General features: G+C 38.9%; 1 protein-coding gene and 1 long non-coding RNA gene across 4 annotated transcripts in view; one reads left to right on the plus strand and one right to left on the minus strand.

Moving 5' to 3' along the window:
* Positions 1–873, minus strand: part of BVES (blood vessel epicardial substance) — a 36,336-nt gene extending 35,463 nt beyond the window's left edge. The window contains exons 1-2 of one of the 3 annotated variants that reach the window (XM_053592527.1): positions 678–873; positions 172–565 (exon numbers count right to left, since the gene is read on the minus strand). The gene's annotated coding sequence lies outside the window, so the exon portion shown is untranslated. Of the gene's footprint in view, positions 1–171 lie in introns of all 3 variants that reach the window. The other 2 variants (XM_053592526.1, XM_053592528.1) reach the window with 2 other exon arrangements.
* A 125-nt stretch (positions 874–998) lies between these two features.
* Positions 999–9,500, plus strand: LOC128586579 (uncharacterized). The gene is made up of 3 exons (XR_008380261.1): positions 999–1,180; positions 3,628–3,689; positions 9,369–9,500. It is a non-coding gene; the product is annotated as an uncharacterized LOC128586579 (long non-coding RNA).
* Positions 9,501–18,205: the final 8,705 nt, after the last annotated feature.

The raw sequence follows: 18,205 nt of genomic DNA on the forward strand, positions 1-18,205 counted from the left end.
GCGGCCAGCGAGGAGGGGCGGAGGGCGGCGGCCGAGGCGCGGAGGACAGGCAGCCGCCGCTGGGGCCGGCGAAGTTGCTCCCAACGCAGCTGGGATCCAACTTTCGCTTCCCAGTTTAGCTGGGGGAGCCCGCGCGGGGAGCCGGCGCCCGCTGCGCCTCGCGCTCCTTACCTGGCTGTCCGGGGCAGGGCTCCTAGACGGCGCCGGCCAAAGTTTGGGGCGACAGCGACGAGGAGCGGGAAGCCGCGGCAGCGGCTGGAGGCGCGCCCACCGCGCTGGGCTCGTGCGATCGGCGGGTCCGGAAGCTCCGCGGCCCGGGCCGGTCCCCGAGCCGGTAGCGGCTTTGACTAAAATAGGCATCGCCGCGGCGGCGGCCGGGCCGGGGCCGCACCGCGCACGCGCCCGCCGCCAGGGCGCCCCCTGCGGGCGGAGCCCCGCGCCTCAGCCCCGCTCCCCGGCCGCCGCTCCGACGCCGCCGCGCGCCCGCACTCGCCGGACCAGTGTGGGACGCCCGCTGGTTTCTTTTCTTGTTTCCGCTCTACTGCTGCATTCTGCCTTCTAGGGGCTTGAGAGAGAGAGAGTGAGTGTGTGTGTGTGTGTGTGTGTGTGTGTGTGTGCGCGCGCCTGTGTGTGTGTGGTGTGTCGGCATCGTGGGACCAGCGGCAGAGATCACTTACTCCCACGGGGATAATTGGAGACGTGGATCTTGGTACGGAGGGAAATCAGGTTGGGAAATGAGAACTAAAACCTTCATTTCACCTCCAAGTTGAACGACCGACTCGCATAACTGCTTTGTGAGAGACTCGTCGGTAACTGGGCACAGGCGGGGAATGCCGCTACCCGCCCCACCCCGGGCAAGCGCGGGACTCAGCGACTCAGCGACGACGAGTGGCGGGGAGGCTGGACGCAGCCGTCGGGCCGGCGAGGGGTCAGCCCTGCTGCTGCTGCTGCTGCTGCTGGGGAGGCCGCGCCAGAGAGATTTTTGACACCTACCACTGTTTTTGTTTTCAAAGAGCGGTACTTATCCAGAACTCTTGGTCCCATACGGGCACGCCCCTCCAATGTAGTAGGCAAAGCACCACCCTAACTTTGCCTCATAGATCTGGGACTACACATTATAAAATAAAACATGAAAGTATACTCCAATCAGTCCTTACTGCTTACTGGACAGCAATTCAGGGTAAGAAATTTAGGGAAAATTAATGAAGAGTTGGTGTTGTATGTGGGGTGTGTGTGTGTGGGTGTGGGTGGTGGGATACAAGAAAAGGTTAGATGGGTATGCACAGTTTCCCGCACAAGTGTCCCATTCTGGGATAGAATTTGCAGTGGTTATTAGAATATGAGGTCGATCGTGCATGTCAAACTACAGATTGTATAAGGTGCATTCCAGTGCACACTGGCCAAGTCTTTCTAATGAAGAGGTGGTGCAGTTAAATACATGGGCCATGGTGCTGCACAAATCGGGTTTGAATCCTGCCTCTGCTACCAGCTTACTGTGTGACCTTGGAGACGTTACTTAGCCTTTCTGTGCTTCCTTTTCCATTTTGCAACGTGAGGATGATGATGATAATTGCATCAAAGGATTGTTTTGAAGACTAAATGGTGAAATATATAAAGGGCTTAGAATGATGTTTGTGCCATAAATTCTATGTATAAGACTACATATTATAAGGGCAGCGCTTGTGGCTCAACGGAGTAGGGCACTAGCCCAAATGCTGGAAATGGTGGGTTCAAACCCAGTCCCGGCCAAAAACTGCAAAAAAAAAAAAAAAAGACTACATATTATATTTATAAAGTTCCTCAGTCATGTCTGAAATTTGCTGTCACTACACAAGATTAGTTTTCTTTTTTTTTTTTTTTGTAGAGACAGAGTCTCACTGTACCGCCCTCCGGTAGAGTGCCGTGGCCTCACACGGCTCACAGCAACCTCTAACTCTTGGGCTTACGGGATTCTCTTGCCTCAGCCTCCCGAGCAGCTGGGAGTACAGGCGCCCGCCACAACGCCCGGCTATTTTTCTGTTGCAGTTTGGCCGGGGCTGGGTCCCAACCCGCCACCCTCGGCATATGGGGCCGGCGCCCTACTCACTGAGTCACAGGCGCCGCCCACAAGATTAGTTTTCAAAGCGATTTCTTCAGACTTGTTTCTTTCTGGATGTTCTGCCAGACATTTTTTTTTTTTTTTTTTTGTTACCACTAAATACATTTTAAGAGAGATGGATAAAGTAATCTGTGTGCACAAAGATTTCATTATGTGGCTGCTCATTGGAGGGTGGCTTATGATAATGAATATTGGAAATAACTTAAATTCTAATCATGGGGGATTAAATAAATTATAGACTATCCAGAGAATCTTGCACTAAGCATTCACTACAAGTCAGTTATAGAAAGATCTTATAGATACAATAATAATGTCTGGTAGTTATATAGAGCGAAGGTCAGCAAACTACAGCCCAAAGGCCCAGCCCACTGCCTATTTTTGTATACCCCATGAGCTCAAATGATTTTTACATTTTTTAATGATAGAAAAAATCAGAAGGAGAATATTTCATGATCTTTAAAAATCATATGGCAGTCAAATTCCATGTCTATAAAGTTTTATTGGAACCGGGTCATGCTCACTTTGATGGCTGCCTTTGGGCTATAAATGTGGCATTGAGTAGTTGCAACAGAAACCATATGGCCCACAAAGCCAAAAATATTTACTATCGGGTTCTCTACAGAAAAAGTTAACTGACCTCTTATATAGAGTGTACTTTGTGCCAGGTCCTGTTTTAAGTAATTCAAGTATATCGTCACCTATTACAGACACACTCCTTAATCAGGATAGAATACATGTAAGGCATTGTGCTGAATTAGGTATCATAAGACAAGTTCTAGCCTTCGACAGAATCTGTGTTTTATTTTTTTTGACTCTGTGTTATATAGAAAGGGGAGATTGAAAAAATCCCTCATTCCCTCACTATAACCCACCTAAGGATTAAAATCATAATTTATAATGAGTATTTTACTGTATTTTAATTTTTTTTTATTTTTTAAAGAGAGGATTTCACTCTTTCACCTAAGCTGGAGTGCAGTGACCCATCATGGCTCACTGCAACTTTGAACACTTGCAATCCTCCTGTCTCAGCCACCTAAGTACCTGGGACTACTCCTGGCTAATTTTTTTTTTCTTTTTTAATATTTTGTAGAGAGGGGGTCTTGCTATGCTGCGAGGCTGGTCTTGAACTGCTGGCCTCGAACTGCTGGCCTCAGGTGATCCTCCCACTTTGGCCTCCCAAAGTGTTGAGATTATAGGCATGAGCCACCACACCTGGCCTGTATTTTAATTTCTTATCACAAATCTATGAATATTAACTATATAAAATTCAAAGTAAGAATTGTAGACACCAAACCCTGAGTTTGGAAATGCCTTAATCTCCCTGGTCTCCCCCTGCTGGATATGGAAAGGTCAGATTGAAAGATTCTTAGCACTATTTGAAAATTAATGTGAAGCAAGGAGCTAACTAGCACAGATGCAGAGTGTAAGAGTCGTAAATAACAAAATATAGGCCAGTCTGTGTCCTATATAAGAACTTTGGGTAGCATTCAATTGACGTAAATATTATTTTTACCTTTATTTCTCTACAGCCATCCTATTCTGCTTTTACCAGTTGTATAAAACATTGATGAGACTTCGAAGTTCAGAAAGAGTAAGTTTTGTGGAAATAAAACAAGATCTGAGGGAGTCACCGGCTTTAAAATTATGCTTATGATAAGTAGCATTACCTTCCTTATCTATATCTGCCCATGATTTTCATCAGCATAGACTTTATTTCAGCTGTTATTCCTGATCACAAAGACCATAGCTTCTCCCAATATGGTTTCATTGCAGACAGTTCTAGTCAAAGATGGATTATTGAAGTATTTAATTACAGTGGGAAGAGATGAAGGATGAAAAATTATCTATGGGGTAAAATGTATACTACTTGGGTGATGGGTACACCAAAAACTCAGACTCCACCACTATATAATGTATATAAGTGACAGAATTCAACTCATATACCTCAAATATATTAAAATGAAGGAAAAAAAATTTATTTCATTAGATTGTTTCTGAATACAAGTTCCTCTCATTAAATGTTACATTTACTTTTTCATTGTTCAGTTTGACAATGAATGTTATTGATGGTTTTTAACTTTCTTTTGATTTTTAAAAAAATGAGTATACTTTTTTTTGAGACAGTTTCACTATACCTCAGTAGAGTGCTGTGGTGTCACAGCTCACAGCAACCTCAAACTCTTGGGCTTAAACAATTCTCTTGCCTCAGCCTCCCAAGTAGATGAGACTACAGGCACCCACCACAACGCCTGGCTATTTTTTGGTTGTATTTGTCCTTGCTGTTTGGCAGGCCGGGCCGGGCTGGAACCTGCCACTTTCAATGTATGTGACTGGCGCCCTAGCAGCTACAGGCGCTGAGCCTAATCTATTTTTTTTAACAGCACTTTGGGTTTACAGATAATTGAGCAGATAGCACATAAAGTTCCCATATCGCCCCCTCTCCCTGCTCATTTTCCCCTGCGTAGTGTGGCACACATACACATACATTTGTCACAGTTGGAGAACTCATATATATGATATATCCTTATCAGCAAAAGTCCATAGTTTTCAGGGTTCATTTCTTGGTGTTGTGATTTCTATTGGTTTTGCCAAATGTATAATGTCTTGTACCCACTATTATGGTATTATAGAGAATAGTTTCAATCTCTTGTACCCATTCTTCATCCCGTTAGCTAGCCTCTTTTCCCAACCCATGACAACCACTGATCTTTTTACTGTCTCCATAGTTTTGCCTTTTCCAAAATGTCATATGATTGGCAATGTATAGTATATTGCTTTTCCAGACTGGCTTTCACTAAGCGGTATGCATTTAAGTTTCCTCCATGCTTTTTTCTTTTCTCTTTTCTTTTCTTTTCTCTTTTCCTTCTCTCCCCTCCCTCCCTCCCTTTCTTCCTTCCTCCCTCCCTTCCCCCTCCATCCCTCCCACCCCCTTCCATCCCTCCCTCCCTTACTTTTCTCCTCCCTCCCTCCCTCCCTTTCTTCCTTTCCTTCCTCTCTTTTTGGTGGTCTTGGCTATGTTGCCCAAACTGGCCTTGAACTCTTGGCCTCCCCAATTGTTGGAATTACAGGTGTGAGCCACCATACCTGGCCCCTTTACTTTTTAAGAAATTTGATATATGTATATATTTTGAAGTGATGACCACAATCAAATTAATTAACAAATCCATCATCTCATGTAGTTACTGTGTGTGTGTGTGTGGGGGGGGTGTTGAAAACATTTAAGATCCACTCTTAGCAAATCTCAAGTATACAATACATTATTGTTAACTGTAGTCACTTTGTTGTACATTATATCCCTAGAACTTACTCATCTTACAACTAGAAGTCTGTACCCTTTCACCAGCTTCTTCTCCACTATGAGTTTGACCTTTTTAGATTCCACATATAAGTGAGATCAAATTGTGTTTGTCCTTCTCTGCCTGGCTTATTTCACTAAGTGTAATGCCCTCCAGGTTTATCCCTGCTGTTGCCAATGGCGGGATTCCCTTCTTTTTTATGGCTGAACAATATTCCATTATATACATTACCCCTAACACACACATTTTATCATTCAGTGGACACTTAACCTAGTTTGTTTCCATGTTTTAGCTGTTGTAAATACTGCTGTAGTGAATATAGGAGTACACATATCTTTTTGAGAGACTTAATTCATTTCCCTCCAATACATCCTACAAATGGGATTGCTGGATCCTATGGTAGTTCTATTTTTGATTTTTTTTGAGGAGCCTCCATACTAATTTTCTTAATGGCTGTACCAGTCTACATTCTCACCAACAGTCAGCAAGGATTCCCTTAACATTCTGGCCAGCACTTGTTATCTCGGGTCTTTTGATAATAACCATCTTAACAGGTCTAAAGTGATTATCTCACCGTGGTTTTGATTTTCATTTCCCTGATGATTAGTGATGTCCAGCACCATTTTCATGCACCTCTTGGCCATTTTTGTGTCTTCTTTGGAAAAATGTCTTTTCAGATCCTTTGCCCATTTTTTTATTTATCTATATTTTTCCTATTGTGTTTTATGAATTTCTTAATATATTTTGGAAATAACTCCTTATTAGGTATATGGTTTTAAAATATTTTTTTCCATTTCCTGGGTTGCCTTTTCATTTTGTTGATCATTTCCTTTGCACCATGGATGCTTTTTTTGTTGTTGTTGCAGTTTTTGGCAGAGGCCAAGTTTGAACCCGCCACCTCTGGTATATGGGGGGCGCCCTACTCTTTTGAGCCACAGCAGCATGGATGCTTTTTAGTTTGATGGAACTCCACCAGTATTTTTGCTTTTGGTGTCATGTTAACAAAAATCATTACCAAGACCAATGTCAAATGGTTTTTCCTTACATTTTTTCCTAGTAATTTCATGGTTTCAGGTTTTACATTTAAGACTTTTATCCATTTTGAGTTTAGTTTTGTGAGTGGTGTAACGTAAGGGTCCAATTTCATTCTTTTGCATGTGGATAACCAGTCTCGTCAGTACCACTTACTGAAGCAACTGTCTTTTCCTCATTGTGTATGCTTGGTGCCCTTATCAAATAATATTTGACCCTAAATGCGTGGATTTATTTCTGGGACGTCTATTCTGTTTTTTTGGTCTATTTGTCTGCTTGTATACCGGTACCATATAATTACCTTAGCTTTGCACTGTAGCTTGAAATCAGCAAGTGTGAAGCCCAGCTTTGTTCTCTAGTCTCAAGATTGCTTTGGCTGTTTGGGATTTTTTTACAGTTTCATATGAATTTTGGGATTGCTTTTTCTATTTCTGTGAAAAATACCATTGGAGTTTCGATAGGAATTGCATTATATTTATAGATCATGTTGGGTAATATGGACATAAACAATATTAACTTTTCCAGTCCATAAGTATGTGATACCTTTTCATTTATTTGTGTCTTTCTTCAGTTTCTTCCATTAGTGGTTTATAGTTTTCAGTGCACACGTCTTTCCCTCCCTTGCTTGAACTTATTACTAGGTATTTTGCTATTTTTGATGTTATTATAAATGGTATTATTTTCTTTATTTCTCTTTCAGATAGTTTGCTATTCATATATAGAAATGCAACTGATTTTTGTATCTTAATTTTGTATCCTGAAATTTTACTGAGTTTATTAGTTTTAATAGGTTTTTTGGTGATGTTTTTAAAGTTTTTATATATAATATCACATGATCACAGTTTTACCCCTTCTTTCCGATTTGAATGCCTTTTTGTTCTTTTGTAAGTGCTCTGGCTGGGACTTCCAGGACTATTTGGATAAAAGTGGTAGAAGGGGGGGCACTCTTGTCTAGTTTCTCATCTTAGAGGAGAAGTTTCAGCTTTACCCTAGTGAGCATGTTGTGAGCTGGGGGCTTGTGCCGTGTGGCCTTATCATGTTGAGAATGTTCCTTTTATACCTAATTTGTTGACAATTTTTATCATGAAAGGATATTGAATATCGTCAATTTTTTCTGCATCTATTGAGATGATCAGATGGTTTTTCTTGTATTCCATCAATGTGGTATCACATTCATTTATTTATTTGCATGTGTTGAACCTCCCGGTATCCCAGGGATAAGTCTCACTTAATTGTGGTGTGTGATCCTTTTAATGGGCTGTTGAATTCAGTTTGCTGGTATTTTGTGCAAGATTTCTACATCCAGTTTCATTGGGGGAAATTATTGGTCTGTCATTTTTTTGCAGTGTCCCTTTCTGGCTTTGGTAGAGAGTAATGTTGGCCTTGTAAAATGTGTTCAAAGTGTTTCCTCCTTTTCAGTTTTTTGGAAGAGTTTGAGAAAGATTATAATTAATTCTTCTTTAAACATTTAGTGGAATTCACCAGTGAAGCCATCTGGTCCTGGACTTCTCTTGTTGAGAGATTTTTTGATTACTGGTTTAATCTCCTTACTCTTATTAGTCTATTGAGATGTTTTATTTCTTCCTGATTCAGTTTTGGTAGGTTGAATATGTCTAGGAATTTATTTGTTTCTTCTTCAGTGTTTTTTAACCTTTTTTATCTCATGACGTGCTTGAACTTGTAGTTAAACTTCCATGGCATACTTAAATTATGTTGATCTATGAAAAAAAAGAGTAAAAAAAAAGAACATATTTACTGTGCTTTGAATTTCTTTTGAAAATAATTTAATTAATCGTTAAAATTTTTTGTGGCACACTGGTTGAAAATCACTGTCCTAGGTTAGCCAAAGTGTTAGCATATGCTTGTTCACAGTGGTCTCTTATGATCTTTTTGCATTTCTGCAATATCAGTTGTAACTTTCGTGCCTTTTGTATCTTAATAGTACATATCTTTTTATCGCTGAATGATATTCCATTGTACAGATGCACCACAGTTTATCCATTTAAGGACATTTTGGTTTCTTCCAGGTTTGGGAAGTTACAAAAAAACATATATAAACATTGCTATAAAGGTGTGAAAGTTTTTGTGTGGACATATTTTTAATCATTTGGGTAAATACCTAGACTATGTTTGGCCTTCTAAGAAAACTTTCAGTCTGTCTTCCAAAGTGGACGTACCATTTCGCAATCCCACTAGTAATGAAGGAGAGTTCTTGTTGCTCCAACGCCTTTGATGTCAGTTTTTGGGGTTCTAGCCACTCTAATAGATGTGTCTTTTGCTTTTCAAACTGATTCATTTAGTTAATTGCTCAAAATAACCAGTGTACACACTGAACAGTTCTATATCTTGGTGAGATAGAACAGGAAACAACATCTCACAGCAAAAGGATTTGAACTTTCATATTATAAATACTGCATCCCAAGTTCCATGGTCTTAAAAAATGGTTACACTAGTATCTAACTACAGAAGGCAGCCTCAAAATGCATATGCATTTGGTTTTTCTTTTTTTTTGAGACAGAGCCATACTATTTTGCCGTTGGTAGAGTGCTGTAACATCACAGCTCACAGCAACCTCCAACTCTTGGGCGTAAGCAATTCCCTTGCCTCAGCCTCCCAAGTAGCTGGGACTTGGTGCCTGCCACAATGCCTGGCTATTTTTAAATTACAATTGTCATTGTTGTTCAGCAGGCCCAGGCAAGGTTCAAACCCACCATCCCCGGCGTGTGTGGTTAGGGCTGGCACCAAAATATATGCACATTTTAAGAGATAGTATCTATATATTACTTTTCAAAGTTGAATTGAAGGTACTGTTCCTGGTCAAGTGTGCTTAGACATGCTATCTATGCATATCCATTTTACCTGCAATTTGTACATGTTTTAGGAATGAACTATTTTATATGTGCAGTATTTCTAACCATTTGATCCTATAATTCCTTTACTAGGTTTATACTCAGAAGACCAAAAGTCACAATATAACAAAGACATGTGTACCAGAATGTTTACTGCAGCCCAATTCATAATTGCTAAGTCATGGAAGAAGCCCAAGTGCCCATTGACCCACGAATGGTTTAGCAAATTGTGGTACATGTATACCATGGAATACTATGCAGCCTTAAAGAAAGATGGAGACTTTACCTCTTTCATGTTTACATGGATGGAGCTGGAACATATTCTTCTTAGCAAAGTATCTCAGGAATGGAAGAAAAAGTATCCAATGTACTCAGCCCTACTATGAAGCTAAATTATAGCTTTCACATGAAGACTATAACCCAACTATAGCACAAGACTATGGGGAAAGGGCCAAGGAAGGGGAAGGGAAGGGGGAGGTTTTGGTGGAGGGAGGGTAATGGGTGAGGCCGCATCTATGGTGCATCTTAGAATGGGTACAGGCGATTGCACTAATGTACACAGCTATGATTTAACAATAAAAAAAAAGAAAAAAATAAATTCAGGGAGACGCTCCCTAAAAAAAAATTAGATTATAATCAAATCATTGGACAATAAACTTTTACCAAAAAGCTTCACCCTCTTGAAACAACACACAACTGAAATTTTTAAAAAGTGACCCAAAACTTTAAGGGACAAGGAATGATGAAGGCACTTGAAAGAGTGAGAGTTTTGGAGTTAGCAGCTGGATTTGAACAGTGGTTTTACATTTAATAAGCTGGATGAATTCAAATAATTATTAAACTTTTCTGAGCCTCAATTTACTTGTCTGTAAAACTGGGAAAATAACACATAGTTATTAGGATTAATAACACATAGTCAACAGGATTATTTTGACCTTTAGAAATTGTTTCTTAAACAATGCTTGGCATCCAGCCCTTGGTAGCTTCCCTATATCTCTTCTGTCCCTTGCAGAGTGCTCTGCGCATTGAACATGTCAATAAAAATTATTTGAATTTCAGTTCAAATCAAAATCCCCTAATCTAAAGACATAGTTGAACTAGCCTATCAACACATGAGATAGCTAATATGTCGTTTCATTTTCTGTTTGCTTGTTGTAAATAGGCATACACAAGATATTTCAAACAAAACTCACTTGTAAGTTGCAAGACTTTGGTGCATGCTAAAATTTCCAGGGGTTTGGGATTTCCCTGTAGTAGCCAGAAATGAGATATTGGTTTCAAAAGCAAACTCATGAAATATGCAACAGTCTAGAATCTAGGAGCCAGGCAGTTGGCAGAGCTAAATTATAGGAATTCACCATCTTAGAGTTGGCAGAAGGTGTGTACGGTGACTATCATGTCAAAAACTAGAGGCCTGGCTTTTCCTCTGTTCCTTTTTCACATAGCTTTTCCTCTAAAACAAAACAAATTACATTTGTGAATTATTTGTTTTAAGTATTAATAATAACAAAGGCCACAGATGAAGCATTTAATAGGATTTCCTAATCCCTTAGGAAATTATTTCAAAGAGAAGAAATTTATTATAAGTAACCAGGCATAACAGAATCATTAAAAAAAAAATAGACAAGTGTAAAAAGAGGATCAGAGAAGTAGCTCTGAATTCCAAAGAAGCTCAGTTTCCAAAGAAGCTTCAAACTCAGCAGGGCCAGGTTGGAACCTCACAACAAAACCGCATTGAGGGATCCTGGAAGGGCAGATTCAAATGTCTGGCACCAACTGCAGTGACAACGTATTGTCTTTTGTTCTTTCTTCCATTTTGGGTATTTCTAGGAATTTACAGATCCTTGAAGCCCATCTTTAGACCCCAAGTTAAGCACTCCTACTTTTAGAGAAGAGAAAGGCAACCACCATTGAGTCCCTGAGGACATTTGTAAAGGTACTACTTTTTTTAGTGTGCAAATGAAGTATTTTATGGTTAGAAAGGAAAAGTTGTAAATTTAGAAAAACAACTTTTGGCAGTTGTTAATAACATGTAATTTAGTGGTATAGATAAGATTGAAAGCGAAGCCATGGGGTGACTTTTAGTCTGTATCTGGTGAAGGCAGAATTTTCAGTTACCACTATGCGATATCATTCTGTAATGCAATTAATCCCCCAAAAGGCTGGTTTTAGAGGCAAATGTGAGGCCTGTTAATAGCCAGCCAAGTAATTGAACATAGAGCTAGAAACAAAAACCTGAAGCATCACATTATGAAAATGGAATAATAAAATAAAGTTGGGAATAATGACACTGCCATCCGGCATTAATTGATGTGCTAAAGCACTCAGAGTTCCCAGGAGAAAAGAATTATTTAAATGCAAATTTGATCATTATTACTACTTATATTATTGTAATAAATTCATGAAAATAAGATGCCTCTCTAGTCTAATCCATATATAAAACCTAATAAAATATTTAGGAGCTACATACCAGCAGTTTCATCATTTTGTGTAAATACTGGTAAACATGATGAAACATTTCTTTAGTACAAAGATCAAACGTATTTGATACAATTTAGAACTACACAAAATGATTATAATGCTATTTGGCTTGAAAATTACAGACATCCTTAAACATTCCCATAAAAGAAAAAAAAAGGTCATGCTTTGAAAAGGGCATGGTGGCTCATCCCTGTAATCCTAGCACTCTGGGAGGCCAAGACTGGTGGATAGCTTGAGCTCAGGAGTTCAAGACCAGCCTGAGCAAGAGCCAAAACCTATCTCTACTAAAAATAGAAAACAAACAAACAAACAAAAAAACTTAAGACATGAAACTATAAAAATACTAGAGGAGAATGCAGGGAAAACCCTTGAAGAAATTGGTCTGGGTGAGTATTTCATGAGGAGAACCCCCCGGGCAATTGAAGCAGCTTCAAAAATACACTACTGGGACTTGATCAAACTAAAAAGCTTCTGCACAGCTAAGAACACAGTAAGCAGAGCAAGCAGACAGCCCTCAGAATGGGAGAAGATATTTGCAGGGTATAACTCTGACAAAGGTTTAATAACCAGAATCCACAGAGAACTCAAACGCATCAGCAAGAAAAAAACAAGGGATCCCATCGCAGGCTGGGCAAGGGATTTGAAGAGAAACTTCTCTGAAGAAGACAGGCGCACGGCCTTCAGACATATGAAAAAATGCTCATCATCTTTAATCATCAGAGAAATGCAAATCAAAACTACTTTGAGATATCATCTAACTCCAATGAGACTAGCCTATATCACAAAATCTCAAGACCAGAGATGTTGGCGTGGATGCGGAGAAAAGGGAACACTTCTGCACTGCTGGTGGGAATGCAAATTAATACATTCCTTTTGGAAAGATATATGGAGAACACTCAGAGATCTAAAAATAGATCTGCCATTCAATCCTGTAATTCCTCTGCTGGGCATATACCCAGAAGACCAAAAATCACAACATAACAAAGATATTTGTACCAGAATGTTTATTGCAGCCCAATTCATAATTGCTAAGTCATGGAAAAAGCCCAAGTGCCCATCGATCCACGAATGGATTAATAAATTGTGGTATATGTATACCATGGAATACTATGCAGCCTTAAAGAAAGATGGAGACTTTACCTCTTTCATGTTTACATGGATGGAGCTGGAACATATTCTTCTTAGTAAAGTATCCCAAGAATGGAAGAAAAAATACCCAATGTACACAGCCCTACTATGAAACTAATTTGGGACTCTCACATGAAAGCTATAACCCAGCTACAACTTAACAATAGGGGGAAGTGGGAAAGGGGGGGGTGGGTAGAGGGAGGGGAATCGGTGGGATCACACCTGTGGTGCATATTACAGGGGTATTTGCGAAACTTGGTAAATGTAGAATATAAATGTTTTGGCACAGTAACTGAGATAACGCCGGAAAGGCTATGTTAACCACTGTGATAAAAATGTGTCAAATGGTTTATGAAGTGAGTGTATGATGCCCCATAATCATATCATTGTATACAGTTATGATTTAATAAAAAAATTAAAAAAAAAAAAAAAAAAAAAAAACTAGCCGAGCCTGGTGGTGGGAGCCGGGAGTCCCGCCTACGTGGGAGGCTGAGGCAAGAGGATCTCTTGAGCCCAAGAGTCTGAGGTTGCTGTGAACTATGACCCCATAGCACTCTAGCCAGGGTGACACAGTGAGACTCTGTCTCAAAAACAACAACAACAAAAAAAAAAAAAAAAGAAAGAAAGAAAAGAAAAAAGGAGAAGATTTTAACATTGTTTGGAATATGGGAAGAATAGAAAAACACTTTGGTAGAGCAGTTTCTGACAGAATATGATTTTGGCTTACATGCAGTCTACAAAACTATTTTTATATAGTTTTACTATATACCGCAACTTAGGGATTTCTTAGTATTTTATTTTACATCAACCATCCACTTCAAGTCATCTGATCAGAAGTGTACGAACGTATTATGAGCTCAGAAAATGGCAGCTGAAAGCGACATACAGTGTGAGTCAGAAAGTCTTGATGTGTTAAAAGTTTCATATGACTTGGTCAGGGAATAAATAAAACTGCTAATATCTAGAAAATTGATGTTGAATGGGAAAAAGTCAAGTAGAAAATATTGCTATTAATGACTTAGCATTTAATGCTTATATTATTAATGATTCAACATGTTGGAAAAGTGATTCCCTCTTATTTTAAATGATATTACAGATACCTAATTCCCCAGAGCAGTTTTCCTCTGTCTTATGCCCGTTTTATCACTTGCTCCCTTTTACACATTTACGTAAAAGTCTTAGTTGTCCTTCTAGGTCAAAAGTTTCTTGAGGGTAAGAAGTGTATCTGATTTAACTTTCATAGCTCTGGGGCACCTAGTGTGTGATTCACTCTGCATTTTGAACTCAGTAAATATTAGTTGATTAATTGAATACATATGCTTTCAAATATTATTCTCCAATAGAAGAAATAGTAAACTGTTTTCTAAGTTGTGTTTTACAACTTAAAATAGCATGAATGGTGAAAATAATAGAAGAAATGTATACCAATATGTTAATAGAAATTGGGTTAGGATAGTAGAGTTATTGTCTTTTCTTTTTTCCATTCTAATGTGTTTGTAATGTGATTAAATTATTTTTTCTAATAGACGGAATAAATAACCACAAAATAGCACTTGGTATTCTACTAGGTTAAATCGCTTTGTTAGAATTATGGTGACCTCCCCGCCGGGATAGTGACATCCCAACCCCGCCCACCCTCAAGTCTCCACACCACTACTTTTCTCTCTTGCCTTCTTACCATTTAGTTGATTAATGATAGAACAGGAATAAGTGGGAAAAGACAGATTTTGAAAGAAGAAGATATGATGGAGCAGAGGAAGGATTTAATCCTGAGATTCATTCAGAGTTCATTCATTCATGCATTTAGAAATATCAAGTGGTCCAGTGAGTGGGAAATGCCTCAGGTCAGCTGCTACAGCAGTAGAAGAAGAATGCAGAGACCTCAAAGTCAGAGGCAGCAGTCAGGCTAGTCACACTCTAGCGGTGTCCTGATGTCCAGAGACGAGGTGGCCAAGCAACATTGCATTTGATCCAGGGGTGCGTCAGAGGACAGGGAGGCTCAAAGCACCTCTCTGGCTATGCCATGAAGCCATATAAACTTGCCCCCTGCATCCCTGGAGCAAGGAGAGAAACAGAAGGATGAAGGATTTATTTAAAATGTTTAAAATGGAAAGAAGCTTACGTGGCATCATGGGAATGAGCAAGATGAGCTCAATGGCAGGTTAAAAAGAAGCGTGTTTGCACATGTCTAATCAGTGTCTCCTCAGTTTATTGCATGTATTTATTATATATACTTCTTCTTGCACATTTCATTCTTTTTTAAAAAGAAAAGAATGTAATGAGCAATTGTGAGACACACACACACACACATATATATACCTGGCACTAGCCCAAGGGTGATTTTTGCACAGAAAAATATAATTATAATGATGATATAATAGATGTATAGAGACTGGCTTTGTGTGAGGTATGAGGAGCTCCCAATTATTCTTTTTTGAGAAAAATGAAATATAAAAACAAGCCATATTATTTAATTTGTCACTTAAAATGGAATTAAATGTCATCCCTGGGCATCTGCAGGGAGTTGGTTCCAGAACTCCCATGAATACCAAGATCCAAGGATGCACAAGCCTTGATTTTAAATGGTGTGGTATTTGCATCTAACTTAATGCACATCCTTCCATATACTTAGTTTACATCACCTTTAGATTACTTATAATGCCTAATACAATGTAAATGATATGGAAATAGTTGGTATACTATATACGTTTTTATTTAGATTACTCTTAATTTTATGCCATTTTTTTGAATGAATTTTTCCAAATATTTTTTATAATCAAATTTTATTTATTTATTTATTTAGATTATTTTTATTGTTATGCTATTTTTTCCAAATATTTTTTATAATTAAATTTTGTTATTTATTTTTAAATAATATAATCAAATTTTGTGATTGATTAGATTACATTGTTAGATTAGGGTACAATTAGATTACATTGTTCTCACTTCCAAGGTAAAGTTCCAGTTGTAAAACAGCCCCTCATCCAGGGGGCGTGTTATACACCCTCGCATTCTGCCCAAGAGGTGAGATCCCACCACATGCCCTCCCTCCTTCTGCCCATCGTCCTCCCTACTCCCCTCTCCCTCCTCCCCCTGCTCCCATACTAGACTATAATTCTTCCATATATTTTTTTAGCTGTGATTGGTTAAATTGGTGGAGGTAGAATCTGAGGATAGAGGGTCAACTATACTTATGGGGGACACAATAATTCATGACATGTTTCTGTTTAAAAAATGTAATTGGGAGGCAAAGAGGCTGAGATGGCTCCAGTGTTTGGGGTTCCTACATAAGCAAATTGAAGCCCATTATTGATAATAAAACCAAATTCAAGCTGAGCCAATTAGAAATTACCAACTAACCTCTACCTGGGGATCTTCCATGTTAACTAATCAAATATATTTTCTTTATTTTGCTTCTGCAAACACCTTATGAGTTTCTCTCTTGCTCACCCCACAGGCAAGCACTGAATCACTTTTAGCCTGCTATTATCCACTTCATGAATCACTTTCTGCCTAAATAAATTCTTATTGTGCCTAGTTTACCTTTTACCATCCCAACACAAAGACTCTCTAAGCAAAATTAATTTTCAGATTTTTCAATTCAAAGAATGATCTTGGAACATAAAGACTAGCAGTAACCTGTGCATTCTGAACAAGTGCTGTTCAGACTCACTTCAGCAGCATTAGCAGGGAAAACGTGGCATGGAGCATTATTTAAATGATGATTCTACATTCATATAGAAAAAATGGCATTATAACAGATGTTACGTTTTACTTCATGATAAAACTGCCCTGGCATTGTAAAATTGAAATCAAATTGGGAGAGGCACTTAGTGTTAAAATTCAGATTACATATTTAAGAATCGATGCAATTAATTTCTTTGTATGCAACAATCAAAAAAAATTTTTGTGAGTGCTGTGGAGTCAATGTAGCTCACAGTATCCTCAAACTCTTGGGCTCAAGCAATCCTCTGGCCTCAGCCTCCCAAGTCACTGAGACTACAGGCATCTGCACCACTATGCTCAGATAGTTTTTAATATCTTTTTTGTTTGTTTGTTTAGCAGGCCCTGGCCAGGTTCTAACATGCCACCCTGGTGCACATGGCCAGCGCTCTAACCATTGAGCTATGGGCTCCCACCCTTTTCTTTTTCAGTAAAGCCAAGCTCTCCCTCTTTGCTCAGGCTGTTTTAAACTCCTGAGCTCAAGCAATCCACCTACCTTGGTTTCCCAAAGTGCTAGGATTATAAGCTTGAGCCACCGTGCCTGGCCTATGCAACAAATATTTACAAAGCAGCCATCATGTGCCAGGCATCGTTCCCAGTGAAAAAGATATAGACTGTGGAAGAGTTTAAAAAGATAATTTCTTTTCTCAGAACAGTAAATACTGTGCTTGTGTACTAGCTAAACTTTTATCTCAAAGGAACCAATTTCTGTCCCACAGTATTACTGGGCTCTTCAGAAGCTCCACTTACATAAGCATCTTCCATGTCCAAGAGCACTTACTGTCTGCTATTTGATAAAACTTCGATTTACAAAGGTTCATTGTACTTAAAGTTTTATTCTACCTAAGAGTAGGAATAGAGAAAGAGCCCTACAAGGGGCACCGAATTAATTTTCCTCTAATATAAGAAGGGAGGGTAGACAGCACAAAAAGCAGTATGGGTTGAATTGACGATGACCTCTCTTGAGATTTCAGATGAGCTGTGGGAATTTAATATCTGGAATGAAATTGGACAAATGTGAAATTTAAAGAACTTATTTAAACTGTATCCAAAATATTGGCCCTGGTCTTTTATTATGTAAACCTATAGCCATATTCATAGAGTTATGCATAATTATACATTTTCCTCATAAACCACATTTGAGCTCAAGATAGCTGGTGATTCCAGAGAAGGAAGGCTTATGTTTGGAGACTTCTCAAGCTGTCACTAACAAATTCAGAAGATGTGTACCTGGCATTTTGACATTGAATTTTCCTTCAATTCAGGGAACATTTTAGTACTCTCCCAGTCAGGAACACAGTCACTGTAGCATGAATAATGCTTAGTGGACACCGATTTTGTCCACTAACAATGATACTCCATAGTTCTACAAAAATCAATTTTTGATTGATCAAAAATCAATCAATCAAAATTGATTTTTGTAGAACTATGGAGTATCATTGTTCACTGTGTTTTAGTATCTCTAATCTTTATCCATAAAGTGGGAACGAGCAAATGAAATCAGGTGTAGGCATGTGCTTTGTAAACTATGACCTATTAAATAGAGGTAAGACATTGTTTTGTAATTATATAATTTAAGAGATAATTTCATATTTAGT

This window comes from Nycticebus coucang, chromosome 5, assembly GCF_027406575.1.
Source record: "Nycticebus coucang isolate mNycCou1 chromosome 5, mNycCou1.pri, whole genome shotgun sequence".
In the NCBI taxonomy this organism is placed as follows: Eukaryota; Metazoa; Chordata; class Mammalia; order Primates; family Lorisidae; genus Nycticebus; species Nycticebus coucang.